At 42.0% G+C, this 7,500-nt stretch overlaps 1 long non-coding RNA gene and 1 other non-coding gene across 2 annotated transcripts in view; both read right to left on the minus strand.

The window, feature by feature from the left end:
- LOC135097479 (uncharacterized) overlaps window positions 1–7,500 on the minus strand; it is a 143,602-nt gene that overhangs the window by 68,883 nt on the left and 67,219 nt on the right. The window lies entirely within an intron of this gene.
- Trnae-cuc (transfer RNA glutamic acid (anticodon CUC)) lies at window positions 6,548–6,619 on the minus strand. Its single transcript has one exon. It is a non-coding gene; the product is annotated as a tRNA-Glu (tRNA).

Here is a 7,500-nt window from a genome sequence, read left to right on the forward strand (position 1 = left end):
GTGTGTGTGTGTGTGTGTGTGTGTGTGTGTGTGTGTGTGTGTGTGTGTGTGTGTGTGTGTGTGTGTGTGTGTGTGTGTGTGTGTGTGTGTGTGTGTGTGTGTGTGTGTGTGTGTGTGTGTGTGTGTGTGTGTGTGTTGGCTTTACATGTACTTTGTCTAATAAAAGAACAGGATGTTTACCCACACAAACATACATATCGGAGTTTTATACTTGTGTGTGTGTGTGTGTGTGTGTGTGTGTGTGTGTGTGTGTGTGTGTGTGTGTGTGTGTGTGTGTGTGTGTGTGTGTGTGTGTGTGTGTGTTGTCTTTCCATACACATACTTTATCCGGTGAAACAACAGCATTTTCACCCCAACAAACAAGCGAGAGAGACAAGAGGAACACGCGATGCAGCGCACACACGAAATGAGACTCGGAGAATAACATGGAAGAAAAAAATATTTATTTCCAGCGTGGCCTCCGCTCCCTGAGGAAGTTTGTGTACAATTTGCTATTCACATGTTTACTTCAGAGTTTAGGCGGCGGGGGAATGGAAGGTTTGGAGGCGCAAGGTAAAGAAATGAAAAAAATAGACAGAAAAAAACTTATTCATCGCTTCATTCTCTATTAATTCTCTTTTGTAGCTTTTTGTATGTCTTTTTTTTCGTTCCCTGTCTTTTTCTCCCTTCGTCAGTACTTCTCTCCTCCTCCTCCTCCTCTTCCTCCCACTCCTGGCCGGATCACAGCCCTCCATTCTCAGTCCCTTTTTACAACTTGCGACGCACGCCCTCTGAATACTTCTCCCACTGATTATCATTCTGCCTTTCTTTATTTTTCCTGCCGTCCCCCTCGACATTCTTGCCCCGCCAGCCAGCCAGCCAGCCAGCGAGACCTCCTCCTGTTTGCCTCCCAAGGTTTACTATCGTGCGTGTATTTTTGACGTTTGCGTGCTTGACTGCTTCACTGTTTGCTTTTACGTCTGTGTCTGATCTTATCTCTTTGCTCGCCGCAGCCACCCGCCCTCCTCGCTACATCTCATTTAATTTGCTCATTCTCTTTCTTTACCTCTTTTTTTCTCTCTCTCATTCTTTATGTACTTCGCGTAGTTTTCTCCTCTTTGTAGCTTTTTTTTTTTTTACGTTTGTCTTAATGCAATTTTAGCTTTCTTTTTGTAGCTTCTCTATCTCTTTGTCTCACGTGATTCTGTCTGTTCTCTTCTATGTAGCTGTAGCTTCTCTATCTCTTTGATTTAACGTAATTTTGTTACTTCCCTTCTTCATAGCTTCTCACTTCCTTATTTTTACGTGATCCTGTTGTTTTGCCCTTTAGTTTTTCTTACTTCTTAACTTTGCCGTAATTCTGTCATTTCTCCTTCGTAGCTCTTCTATCTCTTCCTCACTGACGTCCGCTGTTCTAACTAATTATCTTACGTAGCTACGTATCTCTTAATGTGGGATGCGTCACATGTCTCTCCCTTACACGACTGTGGTATTCAAACATATGTATGAACTCTCGTTGTCTTCAGTCTTTTCTACGTCCCCATGAAACCTTCGTCGTCTTCAGTCTCCCCAGCACGTTCCCACCACTACCAGGTTGTCTCCAGCTGCTGCCGCTCCTCCTCCCATCCGTCAACACTTGCACGCTCGCACCTGCTCCCTCGTTCACCTCGACGGTTGCTCACCTGCCCACCTCATCACCAATACCTGCTGCTCCCCGGACGCAGCATCAACCGGTTTGCACAAGGAAAATATTCCAGCACTTGGCCACCTGTTTGTTTGCCGACCTGTCAGCTTACCTGACCGCGCTTATGCCTGTCTGGATGGCTATTTGTCCAAGCACACGGGATGAAAAAATTGGTGCGAGTTGTGTGTCCAGCGGCATCAGATTCCCTCGCACGCTTCGGGTGTGTTATTACATCCGGAAATTTTTTAATGAAACTGCTTCCGAAGGTTTAGTGGCAGGGTGGGTCGGCATGCAGGCTGTGCTACTATGTTGATTAGTCTTTGTTGTGCGTCAGGTCTTGCTAATCTGGGGAGAGGGTTCATTATTTTTTTCTGTCTCTTTTCCAGCAGTCAAAATATGTGTGGGTTTTGTAATCATTCGCATGAGAAATTTATACTGTTAATTAACGCCTCTGAAAATAATTATGATAATAATAACTATAATAAATGAGCGAGTCATGTTCGTAATTTCACATTTCATTTCATGAACAGCACGATTTTTCATTACGCTCGCAGGATCATGTCACATTTCCACAACTTATCCGCGCACATGATAACACACCAGCACCAGAACACCTGAAGCACAACGTCACCACTCATGCAGTAAAACGCACGAAAGCATGTATAATAAATCACTTCACACACACACACACACACACACACACACACACACACACACACACACACACAACAAACATGCATGCACAGAACAGCCCCACACAGTGATGAATGAGCCTCGCCAGCCCTGCCAAGTCACCCACTAACAATATAACAGTGTAAATATGAGACCCAGTGTGTGTCAACTTGCTTCCTTTGTTCATGTTATCCCCTTCCCCCCTCTCCTTTCTTTCTCCAACCCCCATACCCCTCTTGCGCACTCCCCTCCCTCCCCACTCCCACACCACAAACGAGGGGAGACGTGGGGAGGTGAGGGGAAGTGACACACCACCCCATGACCGCAGGACACCCACGCCACTGCCGCTTCACTTCCCCACACTCAGGAATACGGGAAGTGACGCATCGTGTTGGCCTCAGTGTTTGGGGTTATGTTTCCCTTCACTCCCACATCTTTCTCCTCTTCTTTCATACCTATTTTTATCTCCCCATCTTTTCTCTTTCTCTCTCTCTCTTTCTGTACTGCCGTCACCTCTCTCTTTAACTGGTTTTATTTCAACTTTTTTTTTTACGTTGACTCTCTCTCTCTCTCTCTCTCTCTCTCTCTCTCTCTCTCTCTCTCTCTCTCTCTCTCTCTCTCTCTCTCTCTCTCTCTCTCATCGTTTTTAATTTGTGTTTCAAGAGTTGGTTTTTTGTTTTCTGTTTTTCTTCTGGTGAAAGTTTCGACATCTGCAAAAGGATTGTTGCTTTTTCTGTCTGTGGTTGTTTTGTCTATGTATGTATGTATGTATGCATGTATCACTGTGTCTATCTATTTATCTATCCACTTATTTATTACTATATCTATCAGTCTATATATATATATATATATATATATATATATATATATATATATATATATATATATATATATATATATATATATATATATATATATATATATATATATATATATATATATATATATATATATATATATATATATATATATATATATTGATCTATCCATCTATTTATCTATCTGTTTATCATCCATCCAGCCATCTGTCTGTCCGTCTATCTATTTCCATATGTCTATCTACGTACCTGTCTACCAATCTATCAGGCTGACATCTCACTAAAAGGGGAATAGGAGAGACAAGGCACACTGTAGGAATAAATATACAGAGGAGAGGGTCCCGGTCACACACTCCGTCCCTTTTAGTCACCTTTTACGACACGCGGGGAATATATTGGTAGTATTCTTCCAGCGCGGCCCGGAGTGTTCGACCAGACTGTATCCCCCATCACAGGGCGTCAGGTGGTGATTTATGGCTTGATGAAGTGTGTTTTAGGAGTAGTTCGTAAACACCCAGATGGAAAGAATGGTAATGATGATGATGGTGGTGGTGGTGATGGTGAAGAGGGGAAGCAGGAGGAGAATTAATAAGTTTCCCGAATTATTTTTCAGTATAAACGTTTCTCATCTTAATGGTTAGTCATTGACGCTGCAGATAAGGATAAATAAATGAATATATGTCTAAATGCATAAATACATGGTAAGTATACTATGACAAAAGGAAAAAATAAATAAAAAAGAAAGACAGAAAGAAAGAAAGAAAGAAAAACATAGACAAACAAACAGACAATAAGAAAGAGATAAATAAAGAAAGAAAAGAAAGAATTAAATACATAAATATACTATAAGTGGCTCGATGAATAAGTAAATACACAAAGAAAAGAAAGAATTAAATACATAAATATACTATAAGTGGCTCGATGAATAAGTAAATACAGTGTAAAGAAACAACCTCCTCCACGGAATTATGAGTATCACATTAAGCAATGCTCTCAGCTGTTTCAGCTACACAATTCACACTTTAATGTAACACTCATAACGTAATGCTTCAGTTACACCATTTGCAATTTAATGTAGCACTTTAACAAGAAATGCTGAAGAGTGTGCCTGTATTCACCTCTGAGATTAATCAGGATACGAGTTGAAATATATTATTCTTGTCTGCTGTCGGGAAGATTTAAGCAGTGTTTTCCTGATAAACAAACACGTGTTGCTCCCTCTTTCCGGCACCAAGGAGTGACGCAGTTTGTCAAGTTGAGCAGAAGCAGACCACGTGGTGCCCTCATTGACTGCCCTAATGCTCCTCCTCCCTCGGTTTGCTTTGCACGTCGCATGGACAGTAATGAATTATGAGCAAAGGCAATACGTCAGGCGGTAAATGTATACATGTGTCTTTCATGCTTGGTTAAAAGGAAGGAAGTCACGAGTATTTCAGCATCACAGGAAAGTTCCCCTTTCTTTGTATATGCCAGAAATATATTTGTTTCATAATACGTTTCTGCAGCAATATTACTTTAAAACTATTTACTCGACAACACTACGGCGAACCATACTCAGCAAGTATGTATTTTATAGATGACTGAAAACAAAGATTAATTCACTTGTCGGAACCCATTTAAAATATAGTGCATTTTTTTTATTATTATCAATCATGTCTATTGGAAAAAACAACATTTTTCATACAAAGCTGTAGGTGGTTTCAGACTAGATGACGTCAAGCAATGTCTCCATTTCTTTGTCGATCCTTAAGCACACACATGAAGAGACATCCGTCTTGATGCATCCAGAAGGGACCACTTTCGCTTGACACTGCTTTCATGAATGTATATTTACGCATGTACAGATTCATACACTAAACAATATCACAAAAAAAAACTATATTATCTCTCTCTCTCTCTCTCTCTCTCTCTCTCTCTCTCTCTCTCTCTCTCTCTCTCTCTCTCTCTCTCTCTCTCTCTCTCTCTTATACGTACAGCACACTCTTTACCTCCCACGCCGACAAATACCAGAATCAAGAGAGAGAGAGAGAGAGAGAGAGAGAGAGAGAGAGAGAGAGAGAGAGAAGCCAAGACCAAGGGGAATTACACGAACACCAGCATTCTCTACACTGCTCCTTCTTGCCTTCATTTGTCTTGCCCCCCACCCTCCCCAGTGGCGGCGGACTCAGGGATGCCGAGGGAGTCTTTGTCTACGGCAGCTAAATCAGGAACATCGACTGAGGGACTGATTTATGCGACTGATTTCTCGGCGCCGCGCACTGGGAGAGTGACATACGGCGCGCTGTGTGATTTGTCGATCCGCTCTGTGTGTGTGTGTGTGTGTGTGGTGGGGGTTGGGAAGGTGTGTGTATGGGGGGGAGAGAGGAGATGTGTTTTGTGCGTGGTTTTGGTTTGAGGGTATGAATATGTGTGTGTTTGTGTGTGTGTGTGTGTGTGTGTGTGTGTGTGTGTGTGTGTGTGTGTGTGTGTGTGTGTGTGTGTGTGTGTGTGTGTGTGTGTGTGTGAGCTTGGGTGGTCTGTTTACGTGTATGTGTGCTTGGGTGGCATCTTTGTGTGTGTGTGTGTGTGTGTGTGTGTGTGTGTGTGTGTGTGTGTGTGTGTGTGTGTGTGTGTGTGTGTGTGTGTGTGTGTGTGTGTGTGTGTGTGTGTGTGTGTGTGTGTGTGTGTGTGTGTGTGTGTGTGTAAAATATATGAATAAACAAACATCCCTACCAACTTATGATACGTAAATCACGAGAAAAAAATACACAAACTTTAAAGCAACATAAATATGACAAAGAAGAAAGAAATGGAGAAAATCAATGTAAAGAAACACAAAGAAAATTACACTTTACTACGAACGCTTGGGAGAAAGAGACTGACTGATTGACTGATTGATTAGAATTTGGCGCTGCAATAACAAGGTCAAGCGGCGCAGGAGGGAAAGAGGGGAATGGAAGCAGCACACGAGACAGAGAGACAGACAAAGGAGCACTGGCGCAGACAGGAGGGGAATTATACGATCGTTCTGTAATCCAACACTGAATTAGAGGCTTTGATTACAATTTTTGGAATGATATAAGTCACGGGATGATAATGTGCAGTATAATGTAGGTTCTAGTTCTCTCTCTCTCTCTCTCTCTCTCTCTCTCTCTCTCTCTCAAGAAAGGCACTGCAATACTCATTCATTCACTCTCATGTGTGACCAATAACAGCCGACACTAGTGAATTAAACATACGTAAAACACACACACACACACACACACACACACACAAAAGATGTGCAATGTCTCTAATGTCAACCATTCTTAGAAAATTTGTGTATGAGTGAGGCTGGTGACGTCAAACAACCAAAAGAAAAAAACGCACGTGAAAACGCACGGTAGTCATCATCATATCCTTAATAAATAATTATTTCCCGTGCCGGGAATCGAACCCGGGCCTCGCGGGTGAGAGCCGCGTATCCTAGCCACTAGACCACACGGGAATCTGTATAGCAAATACATTAAAAACAATTTTTAATGCAAAAATATATTATGAAAGAAATATAATCTCACTCTAAATATAACATGATACAGAATGTTTGCTACAACCTTGTTGCAAATCCTAAATGTAAGTCGAAAAGCAGTTTCGTTCCCAACTTTGAAAAAATGTTATCGCCAATACTGCTGGAAAAAAAAAAAAAAGATGAAATATCGGAGTCTCGACTGATTCATCCATTGGTGATTCTTTCCAGCACACAAGAAATATTTTTCGTAAAACCGACAGATACATGTTGATGGTGGAGGTGGGAGGTGTGTGTGTGTGCGCGCGCGCGCGCGCGCGCGCGTGTGTGTGTGTGTGTGTGTGTGTGTGTGTGTGTGTGTGTGTGTGTGTGTATGTGTGTGTGTGTATACTGCCCCGTTTTTTTTTATGACAAGTCGACCACTTTTTTCCATTCTTTGTTTCTTTTCGTTCATTTTTTTGTCGTTCTGAAGTTTTTGAATGATGAAAGCGATACTGCAAGAGTGGTGAGGATTTAGGAACTGCGTTAGTGCTACACCAACTCATAACTCTCTCTCTCTCTCTCTCTCTCTCTCTCTCTCTCTCTCTCTCTCTCTCTCTCTCTCTCTCTCTCTAACCTTGGATGCAGACGATTCATCCAAGATTTATGTTTGTCAGTGTGTCTTGCGTCATCGGATGTCTGCTTGGTTTGGCTTACGTGAAGATTGCATATATCTTCTTACTTGTGTGTGTGTGTGTGTGTGTGTGTGTGTGTGTGTGTGTGTGTGTGTGTGTGTGTGTGTGTGTGTGTGTGTGTATTTGTGTGTGGAGAGACAGAAGCAGGTGTTGTGGTCATATACACTTCTTTACATAATTATAGTCCTA

This window comes from Scylla paramamosain, chromosome 4, assembly GCF_035594125.1.
Source record: "Scylla paramamosain isolate STU-SP2022 chromosome 4, ASM3559412v1, whole genome shotgun sequence".
In the NCBI taxonomy this organism is placed as follows: domain Eukaryota; kingdom Metazoa; phylum Arthropoda; class Malacostraca; order Decapoda; family Portunidae; genus Scylla; species Scylla paramamosain.